At 42.1% G+C, this 19,239-nt stretch overlaps 1 pseudogene; it reads left to right on the top strand.

The window, feature by feature from the left end:
• The first annotated feature begins 503 nt into the window (after positions 1–503).
• LOC109676233 (olfactory receptor 4C11-like) lies at positions 504–1,410 on the top strand (annotated as a pseudogene).
• Positions 1,411–19,239: the final 17,829 nt, after the last annotated feature.

Raw genomic sequence — 19,239 nt, 5'->3', positions numbered from 1 at the left:
CTGAAAAAATTTTCTAACATATTTAGTGCCTGGGTGTGTTGAATAGTGCTTCTCAGAATTCAGAAAATGGATAAAATGTTTAACATAAAAATTGTACATGCTTATGTGTATATATGTGTTTATAAAAATTTGAAATTCTTCTGGAAATTTTGAATAAAGTATTTGCACTCCATTTTTGATACACAAAGGTTTAATGCAAGAAGCTGCCTATACAAAAAAGCAACTTCTTCAGTTCTCAGTCTGGGGAGTAATCAAATATCCTAGGGATATTTATTTCTTATTCCTCAAATGCAAAAGCTTTTTTTCAATGAAATGTGTTTCCGAATCAATGTATGACTCTTATACAGTCCTGGAATTTTCAGATTTACAAAAATTCATGATTTATCATATCAGGGAGCACAACCTAGGAATTCAAAAGTTAGTCCGTGAAAGGCTCAAGATATAATTTCTTTGCTTCTATTGTCAGATTAAATCTCAACTGCGTGTTTCCTGCTGCCACAGATATGGTCAATAACAACAGTGTGACTGAATTCATTCTGTCTGGGTTGACACAAGATGCTGGAAAGCAGAAGATAATTTTTGGAATATTTTGATTCTTTACCTCATTACTCAGTTGTGGAATTTTTTAACTGTGGTGACTATTTTAAAAAGCCAGATACTTGGGATTTCCACGTACTCCTTCCTATTCTACCTGACCTTTTCTGGGGCTTGCTTCTCTATAACCACAGCCCCAGGATTGAGTGTGGATGTCCTTTCCTCAAGAAAACCATTTCCTACAGTGAGTGCATGATCCAGATCTTTGCAGGGCATTTCTTTGGGTGTATGGAGATATTGGTGCTCATCCTCATGTCATTTGATCTGTATGTGGCCATCTGTAAGCCTCTGAGATACACAACCATCATGAACCAAGATGTATGTCATTCATTGGTGAATCTGGCCTGGGTGGGATCTTTTATCCATTCTTTGGCACAGTTATGCTTGGCTTTGAAATTACCTTTCTGTGGCCCCAATGTAACTGATCACTTTTCTTGTGATATACAACCTTTGTTGAAACTTGCCTGCATGGACACTTATGTCATTAATCTACTGATAGTATTTAATAGTGGGGCCATATGCCTGGTGAGTTTTGTAATCCTTCTTATTTCCTACATTTTCATTTTACATTCTCTGAAAAACTGGAGTGCAGAAGGAAGAAGGAAAGCCTTCTCTACTTGCACCTCCCATATCATTGTTATCAATTTATTCTTTGTTCCATGTATCTTCACATACACTCTCCCTCCAACCACATTTCCAGTGGACAAGATGGTGGCCATGTTTTATACTATTGGGACACCCTTGCTCAACCCTCTGATCTGTACTCTAGAGAATGCAGAAGTGAAAAATTCCATGAGAAAATTACAGTGTATGTAAATATTACTTCAGTTGGCAAATTCTGTGTGAGAATTCTAATATAAACTTCCTTTACAATTTAGCATTTTTATGCAGACTACAGATGTCAGATTTCCCGGGAATCTCCAGGAATGAAAAACTAAGGTCTAGTGTTTCTCAACTTTGGACTTTTAGCTTCATATTAGAATATTTTATACTTCTGTTTTAATTTTGGAGGCAACGTCACCTATATTTACAATTCACACCACTTTGTCTACTCACAGTCAAAGACTGTCATGGAATTTCAGAGCCAGGTCTTATGATGACCATTACATTGGAACCAAGAAGAACTACTTTAATTGATTCAAGCCTATAAAAAGCAATCAACTCTACACAACATATCATAATACTGTACTGGAGTTTCCAAATATTTCTGGAACTAGAGTAGATATTCATATCCCTGAAAGCACATTTGCAAAGGTCTTAGTCCGGTATTTAAAGAGGCAAATGGGTTTACATCCTTCCCAATGAATACTTACAAATTTCTTCATTTTATTTCTTACAATTAAAAAAAATTGAACCTCATTCTATGAGGTTAAATATAATTGGTTCTTATGCAAGTGAGACTTAATTAACATAGAAATTTGATTTTTTTCTCTTGTTGCTTATTTAATATTAACATGAGCAAAGTCAGTGTTTAAATGAAAACACACTGAGATTCATGAATTTTCTTCTCACTCTAAGATAATACAACATGTCCCTAGTATTTAGAGAGGCCCAAAACTTAAAATGTCAAGTCTATGATATTAATCTAAGTGTCAAAAGTTACCACAGTCTTATCTTCATCTGAAACTGGCAGCCTACAATAGGAAAAGCTAACAAGAGACCCTGGGGTAGGGAGACTGACAAGGGAGGAAAAGAAAATTATTCAGGGGCAGGAAAGTCTCAATTGACTAAGTATTAATAAAGTTATCTTAGTGCCTCTGGACTGAAATATGTTGAAAAATTTATGTTTCCTTTTATTTAAAACATTCTTATAAGTCTTTAAAGGTTTTTTCATTGACTTGTCTAGATGTAGTATTGCTGATGTAGGAAGAAATGTCTGGTTTTGATCACCCATGCCTAACTTCAAAATGCTCTACTCTCCAAGAGACTGTGTTGAATGGTCCTAGAGGACCTTGTTCTTGCTACCATTAGAAGTATATTAGAGATGTTCAATTTTATTTCTTAGACACTGATTCATTTTATTTTTTAAAAATTTCCTCTGAATAGGGTAAACATATATCGAACAATACAATTTGATACAATTCATGCTAAAACTCAAGTGTGGACTGAGATTCAGAATTCCAAGCAACTAATCTGCATAATAAAATTTGTTGACAGATTGTACAAGCAGGTATTATATGTGGATTATTAGTATATTTTAAGAGTAATCAGTATGTAAATATTTACTCAATGTGATTAATTGAATTCAAATAATTTAATTAATAATTGCCATGTTTTGAACATAACTTCTATGATAGAATTCTATCCAATAAGTAAACACTACATACTAAATATTGAACCAAATAAAAAAGGTAATTCTTATAGCTTAATTTTACAGCCATAAATTGTAGAAAGTATGTAAAGATAGGTTTAAAATAAGATTTTCACACTCAGGATTAACATGTAGTTAATTTTTTAGAGACTTGAAAACCTGTGAAAAAACTTCAACTTGTAGGGTTTAACTGTGTAGGCAAGAAGCCTGAGATGTAAATGGGGTAAATTAATCTAAATATTCAATTTTGGTTAAAATGGTAGTAGAGATTATGTTCTCAAAGAAAGGCTTAATGCATAAGCATTAAGAATACATGAGGTTTGCCAAGGCGCACACACACACACAAACACACACACACACACACACACACACACACACACTCCAATTAAGAAAAACTGCTAAGTAGATGGCCAGCTAGAATGCTTAAAATATCTTCTCAGTTCCCCTACTGAATCCTTTTTACCTCTCTCTCTCTTTCTCTCCCTTCTCTCTCTACTATCTCTTTGGTTTTGTTTCAAAATTTTAATTCATTTTATTGACATAGTAACAGTGCTTTGCTTCTGTAACACTCCAAGTCCCTCAGCTAGTATAAACCTTTTCCTCTTCATCTCCATACAGCAACAGGTCAACAAAAACAGTTAAATGTAGGCTACTCTAAATTCCTAGCCCCACCCTCAGGGCCTGTGCAGCTGGGTCTCAGGCACTACCCAGAGCCTGCTAAAGACAGATTCCAGGCAGTTATCAGTCTACCCCTTCAACTAGGATACAGATCCCAAGAACAGATTCCTCTAACAGTCCTGGCCTTGGTTTGCTATTCTTCCTCCCCTCTGCTCTGACCATAAAAAGACCTTCAGTCCTCAGTCTATAACCAGGAACAAGTGAACTTGATTGATTTAAATATTGGAATTTGGTGAGTGTTATTTAAAACTCAGGTGTTTCCCAAAATGTCCTAGTGGTGATGGTGAACTTCAGTGTCCTTACTTAAAATGTATTAGTAATATTAGATAGATTAAGCCAGTTAAATCAGATGCCAGCAGAACATTTAGTAGTATAGGAGGAGGTGCCAGATAACTTGAAAGCAAGTAATTAATTCTTTCCTTTGAGATCTGAAGAACTTGAGATTGAGATGTCCATAGGGGGAGACAGACTTGGGTGCAAATTCATGTTCTGCCATTTACTCCATGTGATCTTAGAGAAGTTACCTTCCTGAGCTTCAGTCTACTAATACATTGGCATCAAGATCTACACCTAGCAATCTCTCTGTATATACAAGACTATGGCCTTCAATTTGCTCTTTAACATTTCACCTATTGTACTCCAAGACAAAACCATCACTAAGTTATAAAATGAGCATTATGAAGTTTAAACAAATAATACAAATTCTGGTAACTACTTCAATGACTGCTTAGTCCATATTATATATTAGGAAGTTCTGATAAGAAATGCCCTCATTTTTGTTTTGCCTTTTCTTTTTGCTTAGTTTTTTTTCAAATACTTAATCTATTACCTGAGCTAGGGAGAAGGTGGACTACCTTCTACACCAGGGAATAAATGCACCCTGTAAGCCATCAACATCCCAATAGTCTCAAGTTTCATTGAGTCATCCCACCTTCCTTTCTAAACCTTCACAAGCACCCATTTTGTTTAAACCCTACCTAATTGAGTGTCATCTAATTCCATCCTTCATTAGTAATCTGGTTAAAGGGCTAAAGAGTAGCCAAAATCCCACAAAGCAAAGTAGTATAAATAGAATGAATTATGTACTTGAGTGAGTGCTTCCATATGTGGGTTTAGAACACACAGCTCTGGGCTCATCCAGGGTATCACTTACAGATAGAAGCTAAGCTGATGAGTCTGGGGAGGGGAAGAGGGGCTGAAGCCTGAAGAATACAATCTCAGTCTCTAGTTTTAAGAACTCTGTTGATACTTTTCAGTTAGTGGGAAATTTACATTCACTTTAGTCCACTTTCCTACCTGGACAACAAAACATGAGTGGAGGTATACCCACCCTCCCAGAGGAATCAGATCTAAAAAGAGAGTAGCAGGAGATGGGTGAGAGTGCTACAATAGGGCAGAAAGACACCTTTTTTCAGGATGAGGAATGAATCTGAACCCACAAGAAATAGGACAGTTTATGGATGGAGACTATGGTACCAAATACCTTATTTTGTATCTAAAGGTGTGAGGATTCCAGTGGAGCTAGAGACATCCTAGTGTTAAGATGAAGTCTGTCCTGACAGCTTACCTCATAGATTCAGGATGCTCAGAAACACACACAACAGAGCTGTGTTAGTAGACACTTTGCTGGTTTCTGTGCCGAGCCCTGCAGAAGATGTGTATGGGTAAGATGTGGTCTGTATAATCAACATGAAAAGCCATGTATAAGGGAATTTATTATATATTTGCATGTATTTGACATATATTACATTAATGTTTATAGTACATTATTCTATATAAATATAGAATTTAAGATTAAAAGAGAGTGAATGATTATCATTATAATGCAGTATCTTATTAAAGTCATGGATAGAAGAAAGATTTAATGAGAACAAAGAAGAGAATAAAATGTCTAACCATAGGACTGAGAAAAGATTTCTGGAGGGTGTAGATGCTGGGAGACCCCAGAAGAGTATCTTCCAGCCAGTGGATTGTCAAATTCTTGTTGAATGACTATGTGTTAGTCAGTTTCCTGTGGATGTTACAAAACGTCTGAGAAAATCAACCTAAAAGGAGAAATGTTTATTTTGGCTCCTGTTTTCAGAGGTCCATGGTTGCTTGGCCCTGTTGCTTTGAGCCTGTGGCAGCACAATCCATCTTCTTGGGAGCACCAGTTGACTTACCTGATTATGTCACACTGTCCAAGAAGAGTCCCATCATCCCCTTCAAGAGCATGCTCCCCAGTGACCTAACTTGATTCCACTAGGATCCATCTCCCATAGGTTCCACCACCTCATAATAGTGCCTAATTCTGGTGACCAAGCCTTTTTTTGCACATGGGCATTCAAGAGGTATTCAAGATCTAAAATATAAGAGAGTATTATAGAAATGAAGGAAAAGATGTGAAATAGTCCTTTAGGACAGCGAGGGAATAAACAGACTGGGGACCTATATTCTGATGCTTTGGCAGCTTTAAGAGCTAGTTTGAGATCCAGGTCATGAATTTTAATGGAGACTGCTTAGTGTCGTCCCAGAATGACCCTCAGGATGGAGCACAATTTAGTTAAAGTTTAACACAATCATTTAACTTTTCTGAAGACAAAGGCAAATATATAAAATCATCCTGGATTAGATTAAATTTGAGCTTGATTAGGTTTAAGGACCTGTGAATTGACTTACTAATTCACTTGTTCACACCCTAGTGGAAAAATTGCATTAGAGAAAATTAATCAAAGATTGTAGAGGTATGGATATTAACTAGCTTGTCCTAATCTGAGTAAAAATTTGGGATTGTGAATATTAGTCACTGTTTTTTTTTTAATTTTTTTTTCACAAGTCAGTTTACTGTTTCTTAACTCTCCTTCCTGTGACACAACTTCAGACTCATGGTTTTTTTTTTTGGTGGCAATGGGATTTGAACTCAGGGCCTCATGCTGGCTGGGCAGGTGTTCCCCCATGTGAGCCACTCCACTACTCCTTCTTGCTCTTGCACTTTTGTCTGGGCCGGCCTCAGACCACGAGCCTCCCCTCTCTGCCTTCTGTGCAGCTGGGACCACAGGTGTGCCTCACCCTGCCAGCCTTTAGTTGAGGTGGGGTCTCACTTTCGCCCGGCTCAGCTCAAACCATGGCCTTCCCAATCTCTGGCCTCCCAAGTAGCAGGGATTACAGGCCTGCCCCAGGGCACCCGGCCTGGAATTCTGTTTCTTTTAGCAGGTGGTCCTGGTGGAGTATTTTGAATGTTCTCTCTGGAAGGTGCTTTTGGCCAGGCTGTGGAGCCCAGCGCCCTGACATATGACATTAAGAAGCCCAGGCCAGTCTGCTGGGTGGGGCTCGGGTAGATGTGCCCTGTACGCATATGCCCTGGGTCTGATCCAGCTTTTCCCAGGTAGGAAAAGCAAAGGAACCAGGGCTGGGTTGTGCCCCAGGTAACTGGCTTCCAGCAGTGGTGTGAGGAGAAGCAGCCGGTCACCTGGCGGCCCTGTCTCAGGGGACTGTGGCCGCAGCGAGGCCGCGGGTCTGGGCAGAACCGGGTGGCAGCATGGCAGGGCACACGTCCCACAGGTCGCAGGGCACGAGAGCCACACGCCATGGTGGCTCAGCTGCTGGTGTCATGCAAGTGTCAATGACAGCCAGCGTGGGTGGCCATCACCCAGCAATGGGGGGACTTCTGCTCCCCATTCTTCTAGCCAGTCCAGCTAACCCTCAGCCACAGTGTGCCAGGCCGCTGTGACAAGACCTTGAAGCATGAGAAGGCAGTGGGCGGGCGCGCTGGGGCCGAGGGACAGAGGCGCCTCACCCGGGCTGGGTGCTGGGGAAGCCAAGAGCGAGGGCGACTGTAAAATTCCCCACATGGCTCTTCTCTTTGGGGAGACACGGGGTGGGGGGCAGCGAGGCACAGCCACAGGACACACTGTGGGAACCCTTCTGGGCTGCATCACCCAGGGGTGACGGGGCCATCTGACAGCACTGCAGCGAAGGCCTAGTGGGGTTGGGAGGCCCCAACGTGGGCATCCATGAGGCCAAGTGCAGGTGGAACGTCCCCTGCCTGGCGGTAGTGAGGGGCCCAGAGCCCTACCACAGGGGATCCCGGAGTCTCCTGACATCATGCCAGTCCTGTCACACGAAGGGCCAGAACGTCCACACCCGAGTGAGGAAAAGCCATGCGCGGAGGCCAGCGCCCGGCAGGTTCTGCACAGCCGTGACAAAAGCACCCATGACTTGAAACGAGAGAAGAGACAGAAAGTCTCGGCTAAGAAGCAAGGATATGAAGAAAAAACAGAAGGTCACTGAGCTGAAGAGCAGACACCAACAGGGCCTGCCCAGCCGGCAAGGGAGGGGAAGACACACAGTGGCCATGCCTCAGGGACCTGTGGTGGGACAAGGCATGGGGATGAGGAAGCATATGAGGAAATAAGGTGAAAAATTTCCCCAGTTTGGCAAAAGACAAACCTACAGGTTTGAGAAGCTGAGGAAGCCTCAAATAGGCCAAATGGAAGGAAACCCCTGTGGATGTGACACAGTCACACTTGTAAATAAATACAGAAAACTGCCACAAGCAGCCAGAGAGGCAGCACCACCCTGGGGAGGACCCTGGACAGTGGGTCCCTCGGCAGAACACAGAGGCCACAGGAGCCCTCACGAGGTCCCCAGTAGGAATGCTCCCAAAAGTGCGAGGACACCCCAGTTCTGTGGGTTCTGAGACGGCCCAATCTCCACTGAGACGAGGAACATGTCACCCGCAGACTCGAGAGAAGGCCACAGAGCTCTCTGCACAGGAAGGGGGTGATGAAAGGAGGCATCCTGGAACTCCAGGACAGGGAAAGTGGAAACTGGGGAAACATGGCGCCTTTCCTTCTTGGGTTTTCTAAATTGCACCTGCCAGGTGACGTGGAGTCGTGAGCACGCGTGACACGATGTCATGGCACAGGAGGTTTGGGGCAAGCAGGCAGAAGTGGGGATGGAAGGACATATAGGGTTTCTCCTCTTTGCTCAGTGACACTAGGCATCCACAGCTGCAGTAAGCTGTGTACACGAGGGACACCTGGAGTGGCCACTACAGAGGCCTCGGGACACAAGAACGCTACCAGTGAGCTACAGAAAGAAAAACCCCAGAAATAGCAGATGGAGAGCAACACAACACGAGCCCCTCAAGCCCTCACATAAGGAAGATGACACATAAGTGACCTGAGCGAGAAGACACAGACCAGCAGAGGGTTACGGCCCACTGCCCAGCCGCCCGCGTGCTGAGAGACTCGCTTCACACGCAACAAGGCAGGAAAGGAGCAGTGCGCACTCAGGAATGGGGACGCTGACGTCAGATGAAGCAGACTTCAGGGGACAGAAGCGACAGCAGACAGGGACACTGCATAGTTACAAGGAAACTAAATTGTCCTGAGAGTTTATCTTTGAATATTTATCACAACATTGACTTAGCTTATTTGTCCATAAGTGCGATCAATTACTTTTCAAATGAATATTTGTAAATACTTATACTGTCATTTCTTAGTAATAGCTTGTCTGAACAGTGTTGGCTTTAGTTAAGAGTTATATGAATGTTAATTTTGCATCCTTTCAAAATGGATTTTAGAACATCTTAATCTGGAAGCAGTCCAGTTACCCAAAGTGGCAGCCTTGTACATTTTCATTAATTGATCCTGTTTTATCCTGGACATTTGTTTCTAGTTCTTCTTATGATTATCAGAATTCCACCCTGATATCAGGCTTATCATTATAAATGGGATTCCATTCAGTTTTCATGGAAGCTATTGTTAGAATCCCTTCCGCAGGGTCTAATTTTTCACTTAGAGGATGTTACCATTCCAGGAACACAGGCAAGAATATTAGCTTTTGCCCTTTGTCAGATTGTTCAAATTTCAGACAAGAGAGCATTTCCCTAGGTTGATAAAGATATGCCAAAACACAATTGTATGGTATGGAGCTATTCCTTAAAATGTGTGGTATTTTTTCCTTAAGGACATTTTTAACAAATTTATGATACTTATATGCTCCAGTAGTCTTTAAAATTTGTACTTAACTCTGATTTTAGCCTTATTTGACACTGTTTTACATGAGCTAGAATATCTCCAGGAGACTTAGGAAAAATAAATGTATGACAATATTAACTGAACATTTATATATGAGTATTGAATCACTGTTAGATAGATGAGATGATATTAAGATGAAAATTCTCTTATTTTTGGCAAAGTTTGTATTTTACATGAGTCAGTGTTGACTTTTGCTGACCAAAAATCCTAATATTTGTATTTGCATATGCATTTCCTTCTTCTGCTGCCCATTCCTTTCTGTAGACTTGATTTTCCATTTGGAAATATTTTTCTTCTAACTAAAGGACTTGTTTAACCTTAATTGTAGTGAAGTCTGATGCAGATGTATTTTTTGATTTTATATTATATAGTGATAATTATAAATTATACATCATCCTATGTAGTTGCCCCTGCCACTTACCTTAATTTTGACAACACTTAAATTCAACTATCTAAAACTCCCAAATATCATGTAATAGTATGAATTATAGTTCTTTATCTGTGCATTAGGTCTCTAGATTTATTCATCCTTCACTTCTGTAACTTTGTGTCCTTTTACTTATACCTTCCTTTTCCCTTCCTGCCCAATCCCATAGCTGATACATGCTATTCTCTATCTTTGTGAATTCAGCATTTCCCCTAGTTTCCACATATGAGATAAAACAGGATTTTCTTTTTTTGTGCATAATTTTTAATGCCACTCCACTTTTCTTATCATTTACATTTTTCTAGCAAGAAAGAAGAATATCAGGAATTATGAAAAAGGAGACAGAACAGCTGAGAAACATGCAGAAACAGAAAGTTGTCAGAGAAAATAGATTTAAGTTCCATTTCTAGTGCTCTGAGAGGAGAAGATGACAGCATAATTATGAGGTAAGCCAGAAGGTTCTGGTGATAGACTGGAAGTTCTAGTTGTAGGATAAGCCCATGCCTCCCACAAGGTCAGGGGCAGGAATTTGTTGATATAGTGACTACTTTGGTGTGAAAGCATATTCTTAGTGAAGGATATTTGTCACTCCCCTTATCTTGGAGAGCATTAGCAGGGCACTAAGTTGCAAGGAGACCTGTTGTTTGAGGCTGAGCTACACTGAGTGCTTGAAAACAAAAGAAATCAATATTCAGGCACTCTTGATACAAATACCACACTATCTACATGGGAAACACCATAAATTGTGGCTATAGAGAAGGAAAGGATCTGTGTGTGGTAGACCTTCACAGGAGCGTAAGCAGTAGGAATCTCAGGCAGTGAAAGCCATAGTGGTCCAAAATCCTACCCTTCCTGATCCAAAATTACTGCAGCAAACAATGGAGTGAGTCTAATTCTCTGAGAGTCACAGTGGAAACCAAGCACCTAGACTGAGTCTGGTGTGGTACATCCCTCCAGCTCCTGCCTCTTGTCTATATGTGTTGGCTGCTTGGTAGGTCTATAGTCCCTGACCTGGATCCTCTAAATCACACAATTTACACAGACTCCTTTCCCCCACACAAGGTGGTGGACAGCTGGCTGAGTGAGGTCTGAAAGCTCTGACACTCTCCTCTAGGAAGTGTAGCCCAGCATGATTTTGTTGCCATTTGGGACTGAGAGCACTCAACCCCGACCCTCAGAATCACAAAATTTCTTTAGCCTCAGGACCCTATAGGGATGTGAATGGTTAGACGGATCAGAAAGAACTGTGACAAGCAGGCAAAGTACATTGATACCTCAGTGCAAAATTGAGTATTGTGTTTGCTCCCCACTCTCCAATGCATTTGGAGGCCACCCCCAGGCCTGAATGACCATTGCTTTTAGGAAGTGGGAACTGTAGTAAAAGGAAGAAGTCTTTGAGGCATTTCATTGTTTTCTTTATCTTCATATGAGTGTTCAACCTTGTCTATAACCCCTGGTATTCTGTCTTTAATTTGATTCAGTCTATGACAGAGACTTTCCTTTGTAGTTTAATTTTATTTATCGAAACTCTTACTGTCCTAGAAGACACAAATTGAGGCAGGGTGCTGCTGGCAAAGCAAGAAAGAAATGAGCCTAAAAGGTTTTGTCACAGGCAGTAAAGTTCCCTGAATCTAAAACTAGCTTCCAGGACACAAAATGAGAAGATTTTGTGTTAAATGCTCTTCAACCAGAAAACAGGTCCCGCTGTAAGAGGTTCTACCTAATTGTCTTTGATCTGAAGGACTGAAGGAGGGACTGAAGGAGGTCCCAAAAGGTGATAAGTGGTCAAGGAGACACTTCTCCTCCCTAGGAAATGCCTGTTTGCATTTGAAAGGCATCTCTTGCCAGCAGGCAATGCAAATAGGCTATAAAACCCCACTCCCCATCCTGGCCCATGGGATCACTGGTTTCCGGGTCCCCCTGCATTCTCCAATATGCAGTCTTTCTCTTCTCTTTTCTCCAACTAAATTCTCTGCAAATAAAATCTTTCCAACCTCTGCTGTTAGAGTCTGTCTGTGCTTTCATTCTCAGAGCAGGCTGAAGAACCCTGAGCATTTGAAATTCCTGTGCATGTCATCCGTGCATCATATTTGGTGATGCGCAAAGGGACCAGCCATTACCTGAGGTCAGTATAGGTTGTGCCAAACTGGGAAAGACTGCCTAGGAATGTGACCGTGAACATCCGGCACTCTGGTGAAGTCTGTTTTCCAGGAGAGACCCCCACCACAGCCTAGCTACAGTGGAACTCTCAGGTCAACCTTTTCTCCCTCTCTCTCTGTCTTGTTAAGGAAGGTTTCCTCCTTGAGAAACTGAGGAAAAGGCCCAAGCCCACTACAGCTGTATGGCAGGAAACTCAGAAGTCGGGCAGGGGTTTGTACTGAACTTGACTTCAGTGCACCAAGGCTTTTTCTTTTTTCCTCTCCTTAAATGCTAAGACTCTCTTTCAAGATCTGTCCAGCTTAAGTGGAGGTGTGAAAACAGCCAGTGGAAAGGAAAGTTTGTCTTCAAGCCACAAAAGGTGTTCTGCCCAGGGAACTACCTGGTGTCACCCAAAGGCTGGAGATGCAACTTCCTGACCCGCCCTGAGGCCCCAAAGGCAGCTAAGTTTTGGACCTCCCCAGCCATGTCTGTGGCAAACAAACAATCAGATCTCTCATGCTTTCTTCATGGTTTCTGTGGCCCAAGAGTAGAGGTCACATCTTGCTTCCAGTGCTCCAGTACTGCCTTTGAACAGGATCAACCTGGACAGCAGGGATGATCAATAATCCCTCATGCATTGAGCCTGGAAACTCTTTTTCCGCAACCCTCAGCCTCTCCTTCCCCCTTCCCAGGAAGTTCAGGATGAGTGTCCCCCTCCCCACCTTTGGTGTAAATAGCAGTGAGCTTCTTTCTTCAGGGAGTTTGGGAAAAATCCCTACAGGCATCAGAAAGTGCTAGTCTCTAATTTAGGCTTAACTCTCTTTGTCAAGCATCAGGTTAACTGGTTAAATAAGTTCTGCAGACTGCCCTCAGGAAAAGAAAAAAAAAACAACAGTTAAAAGGCAAAAAATACCTCAGGTCTCCATTTTTGCCCCTTACTGGAGCAAATCTCCAGATGCTCTCTCTCTCTCTCTCTTTCTCTCTCTCTCTCTCTCCTTTCATAGAAAGCATATATGCCTCACAGGATATACAGGGGGAACAAAAGTCTACTTCATCAAGAGTCCCCATCCATGCCTCTGAAGGGGTCCTCCTTCTGGCCATGCAAGCCTTCTTGGTTACTTTGATAGAGTTATTTTTTTAATTACAAGCATTCAGCTGGTAGAGGACAACTAGGCCTACCTGGGTCACAGGGCAACAGGCAAGTCAAAATAGATGAGAGATTGGTCAAAAATCATCTCAGGGGGGTGGGTGCAACTGAGATATCTGTGTGTAAATCCTCCACGACTCTACCCATGAGTGGCAGTGGAAGGAGCAAGGGAGAGCAGGATGCCCTCTCCCACTAGAGTCTCTCCTCATCTGGGGATGCTTAGATAAAAGGAGAAACCTCTGTTAATGTGACCAATTTTCCCTTGTTTCCCTTTTTAAATGGGAAATCAAGTCTCAAGGTTCCAGGAAGGATCTGCCCTTGCCTGCTTATTAACTCAAGTTTTACTGCACCCAGGCTTGGCCACAGTATCCTCTGGGAGATGAGGAAAGGTGGCCAGAAGGAGCGAGCATTAATTATAATACCATTCTTCAATTAGATATGTTCTGAAAAAGGAGGGAAGTGGACCAAAGTTCCATACATTCAATTGTTCTTTTTCCTAAGAGACCACCCATTATGTCTAAACAAATGCAGGCTAGATACCCAGACCATGGTAACCCTTTGCAAAAAGCCCCCAAACTCCTTTGAGCAAAAAAAACCCATCTAATGCTCCATCAGCTACCCCTCATCCCCCTTACCCAGCTACCTCATACACTAGACACTGTCCCACAGGACTCTACCACCTCCAGTTAATTCCTGGAGGGGACAGAGCTCATGTTCCTTTTAGAGTGAGTGAACTTAAAGAAATACAAAAGGATTTAGGAAATTACACAGAAAATCCAGATCAGTACATCCAGGCATTTAGAGAAGTCAGCCAAAACTTTGAACTGATCTGGAAAGATGTAATGCTATTGCTATCTCAGACCCTCACTTCTCTGGAGAAACAGCAGGTTCTAGATCAGGCAGTCACAGCTGGAGACAATTATCACTTAGATAAAACTGGCCCTACAGGGCTGTCTCATACTGGGCCCTCACAGGAGGAGGAGGGGGAGGGAGAAGAAAGACAAAGACATTGCATACCTAGAAGGGAGCCTCAATTCCCAATTCCAACAGAAGATCAGGCAGTGCCTAGGTATGACCCTAAGTGAGACCCTGAAAATGACAAGGATGAATGGAGTCATAACCATTTCATCCACTGCATTCTTGAAGGACTAAGGAGAGTCAAGGTAAAACCTTTTAATTACTTCCAAGTCACAGCTGTACAGCAAGGACCCTTAGAAACTCCAGTAGCTTTCCTACAGAGACTTAAGGATTCTTTACAAAAGCATACCAACATTATACCAGAGCCACAGGAAGAGGAAATCATCCTAAAAGATAAATTTCTAACACAGTCAGCACCAGATATCCGTAAAAAGCTTCAGAAATTGGTGGCTGAAGGGAGCAGAGATCTGGACCAATTGGTCCATGTAGCCACATCTAAATACTATAACAGGGACTTAGAAAAAGAAAGGAAGGACCTAGAAATGGAAAAGAGAAAGGATAAGATGCAGGAGGCTCTGATTGCAGCACTCAGAGAGGCTCCCCTGGGGCAAAGTCCAAACAGGAGGACATGCTTTCAATGTGGACAGGCAGGCCATTTTAGGAGGGAGTGCCCCCAGAGAAAGCTACCTCTGGGAACCTGCCACATTTGTGGGGGAAATATTGGAAGGCACACTGTCCCCAGTTCCCAGGGGAAATGAGGTCAGAACCTCCCACCCAATGATGGGTCCCTGGGCCTCCCATACAGGCTTCTCTGACCACCATAAAAGCAGGGGGGGCCCAGGTTTTACTCATAATTGAAAAACACAAGGTCAGCCTCCTTATCGATACTGGAGCCATAATCTCAGCTATTCCTTTCTCTCCCAGACCCAGGTCCTCCAAGAAAATTACTGTTTGAGGCAGATCAGGCCAGCCTCTAGAACGTTATTTCACTCAGCCTTTAGCCTGCTCCTGGGAAGAGTTCCACTTCTGTCACTCCTTTTTAATTGTCCCAGAAACCCCTACTCCTCTGCTAGGATGAGACCTTCTATCTAAATTGGGGGTACAGCTACTTTTACCCCCAGGAGAGTACTTTTGCTTGCCCCTAATAGAGGAACAAGTAGATCCCATGGTGTGGATGGATGGACACACTGTGGGACAGGCACAAACAGCTACCTCAGTCCTAATTCATCTCAAGGACCCCTCCTGGTTTCCCCATCAAAAACAATATCCTCTAAAGCCAGAAGTTAAGGAGGGGCTAATTCCCATAATCAAAGACTTAAAGAGACAGGGACTGATAATAGAATGCTCCAGCCCATATAATACTCCTATTCTCGATGTCAGGAAGGGACCTAAAAAATGGAGGCTAGACCAGGATCTCCACCTGATCAATGAAGCAGTAGTGTCTCTCCATCCTGTAGTTCCAAATCCCTATACACTTTTAGCCCAAATACCTCTGGGTACTACTTACTAATCTGTCCTGGATTTAAAAGATACCTTCTTTTGCATTCCCTACACCCTAAAAGTCAACCTATCTTTGCCTTTGAGGACCCCACAAGAAAGTCTGGACAGGTCACTTGGACTGTCCTCCCCCAGGGATTCAGAGACAGCACCCACCTCTTTGGGTTAGCTCTAACCCAAGACTTGGCAGAATGGGGATACCCACAAGCTACTCTGGTACAATATGTAGATGACCTCCTGCTCTGTGGAACAAATGAGCTTGTCATTTCACAAGCTACTGAGTCTTTACTAAACATCTTAGCTGATAGAGGTTATAAGATCTCTAAAGAAAAAGTCCAATTGTGTCAGTCTAGTGTTACATATTTAGGTCTTGTCCTGGAGAAAGAAATGAGGTCTCTAGGAGAAGATAGAATTTGTCCAATCCTGACATTTCCTCTATCTAAAACTCTAATGCAATTGAGGGCCTTTTTGGGGGGTCACAGGATACTGTAGAATTTGGATCCTGAGATATGTAGATCTAGCCAGGCCTTTATATCAAATCCTTAAGGAAGCACAGAAGGATACCCAGACCTTTATTGAATGGAATGACAAGTCAGAAAATGCATTCTACAGGTTAGAAAAGGCTCTTATGACAGCTCCTGCCCTGGGTCTCCCAGTACAAGACAAGCTTCAATTATATGTCTATGAAAAGGGAGGCCTGGCCTTGAGCATGATGACTCAGCTCCAGGGCATCACTCCCCAGCCACTAGTTTACTTAAGCAAAGAGTTAGACCAGGTAGCCAAGGGATGGCCAGGATACCTTAGAGCAATGGCCGCAGTAAGCCTTCTAGTGCTTGAAGCTCAGAAACTTATCCTAAACCGTCCCCTACCAGTTTATACCTCACACAACCTAAGGGAAATTTTAAACTCAAAAGGAGAACTTTGGCTATCTGACAGCCGTCTACTTAAATATCAGGCCCAGCTTCTGGGAGGGACAGAAATAACTTTAAGGACCTTTCAGAGCCTAAATCCTGCATCCCTTCTACCAGAGGCAGAGGGAAATCCTGAGCAATCATGTGCGAGGTACTTATGGAAAATTATGCTGCCCAACCTGACTTAACTGATCAGTCCTTAAAAAACCCAGATCTAGAATTATACACTGATGGCAGTTCCTTTGTCAAGAATGGTGTCAGACATGCAGGGTTTGCAGTTGTGACTGAATTTGGCACCCTCACATCAGTTCCTCTTCCTCCTAATACAAGTGCTCAAATGACAGAATTAGTGGCCCTAACAGAAGCCCTAAGACTGTCAAAAAAACATAGAGTCAACATCTATACAGATTCTAAGTATGCCTTCCTGATCCTGCATGCTCATGCAGCCATCTGGAAGGAAAAAGAAATGCTAACTATAATAGGAACAGCTTCCCATAGAAATAAGAGAGGTTACTTTAATAGTTTTAGGTATAGCAGCATTAGTTGCAGCCCTTGCTGGAATCAGCTATGGGGTAATTGCCACATGTAACTACAAGAAAAAAAAAAAAAAAAACCTAACCAAAGTGGTAGAGGACACCTCAGACCAGGTAGGCCTTGCCATTAAGGACATGCAAAGGTCTTTGTCGTCCCTTGCCTGTGTGGTAATGGACCACCCCCGGCCCTAGATTTTTCTTTTGGACAAGCAAGAGGGGGTATGTGCCATCGCCAATACCTCCTGTTGCACATATATAAACACTTCAGGCATTGTAGAGGAATGTGCAGATTACATTCTCCAACAGGCTAGATGGCTCCGGGAGCAATCTCTTGAAACTCAGGTTTCTACTCAGGTATGGGAACAAATAAAATCCTGGCTCCCCTCCAGGACTTGGTTCCTACCCTTTCTGGGGCCTATAATTGCCATTATTCTCTTGCTTGTGTTTGGGCCTTGCATTTTAAACTTACTTGTCAAGTTTGTTTCTTCTCACCTAGAATTCATCAAACTACAAATGCCTCTGGTGAAGATGAAAATGACCCTCTACTGTGGTCTCCTTGACAACCCTTCTCTCTTGGTCAGCTCTGATGCTGCGGGCCCCTTCATCACCCCCTGTCAGCAGGAAGCAGTTACTGAATAGACCTCGTTTTCCCTATCCCTAACAGCAGTTAGGGCGACCACTGGGAGGGGTGAGGAATGAAGGACTGAAGGACAGAGTGCAGGAGGTCCCAAAAGGCAATAAGTGGTCAAGGAGACACTTCTCCTCCCTAGGAAATGCCTGTTTGCATCTGAAAGGCATCTCCTGCCAGCAAGCAATGCAAATAGGCTATAAAATCCCACTCCCCACCCTGGTCCATGGGATCACCGGTTTCTGGGTCACCCTGCATTCTCCAGTATGCAGTCTTTCTCTTCTCTTTTCTCCAACTAAATGCTCTGCAAATAAAATCTTTCTGACCTATGCTGTTAGAGTCTGTCTGTGCTTTCATTCTCAGAGCAGGTTCAAGAGCCCTGAGCATCTGAAATTCCTGCGGTGTCATCCGTGCCTCAGATCTGAAAAGTGCTAGGGTTAGTCCCAGTGCCATGAGTATGTAAACAAGAGTTTGAATACTGAGTCATATCCCTAGTCCATTTATGAGAAATAGAACTTCACTACTGTCCTAGACTATTCTGCCTATTTGATAATATAAAAATTGAAAGAATAAATGTGATTAAAATTTATGACAAATGACTTAGCTTTAGGTACACAAATATCAATTTCAAAAAAGAGGAATTAAAAGCAAGACAATAATCCTCCCAAACTCAACAACTTTACAATAAAAAACACTAATGAATGGATGAAATCTCAAAGAATTTAAAAAATGAGTTTTTGCCATGCTTTTTTGGAGCCATTTGCTTTTGGTACGCATATTGTTGCAAAACAAAGAGCAATAAAACACTCAGAAAATCACATGCTTTAAGTGGAATTGGTGGAGTTACTGAGAGCTTCTTCAAATCAACTGAAGTGTGTAATAAACACACAGGAATATAAATTTTTGTTTTTGAAATTTGTTTTCATTTTCAAAAAATAATTACTGTTAGTGTTATACTGCACTTAGGCAAAATTATATGTGATAAATCTCTGAATAAAGTGGACTTACTGTATAACACATACACTCACACACAACTGTTATAGACTATACTACCCCTTCTAGAGAATTTTGTTAGTTAGTGATAGAAAGATAAAACAGATTCCATTCTTTATCAATCCTTTTTTATCAAAAAAGGTGAAGGAAGCAAAATGTTGCACTTTCATTTTGCTTTGTATTCCTGTTCCTGCTTCCTCCTGATGATTTACTGTCAGTTGTGGCTGTGGATGTATAGCCATGTTCACATTTTGAAGTAGAGTAGTAACTATTCATATTATAACAAAATCATCTGGTTTTTGTCCAAAAGAGGATGAAAGAAAAAAACTGAGGATATAGTCTGCCCTAATTTTATCTGTAATATTCACCCATATTTGTGAGGGAATATTCATATATTGACAATGCATCTAGAATCTATGACTATTTGTCATAGTACCATT

This window comes from Castor canadensis, chromosome 1 (assembly GCF_047511655.1).
Source record: "Castor canadensis chromosome 1, mCasCan1.hap1v2, whole genome shotgun sequence".
NCBI classification, from domain to species: Eukaryota; Metazoa; Chordata; class Mammalia; order Rodentia; family Castoridae; genus Castor; species Castor canadensis.
Note: the sequence above shows the minus strand (reverse complement) of the source record. Positions and strands in the feature narration are given on the sequence as shown.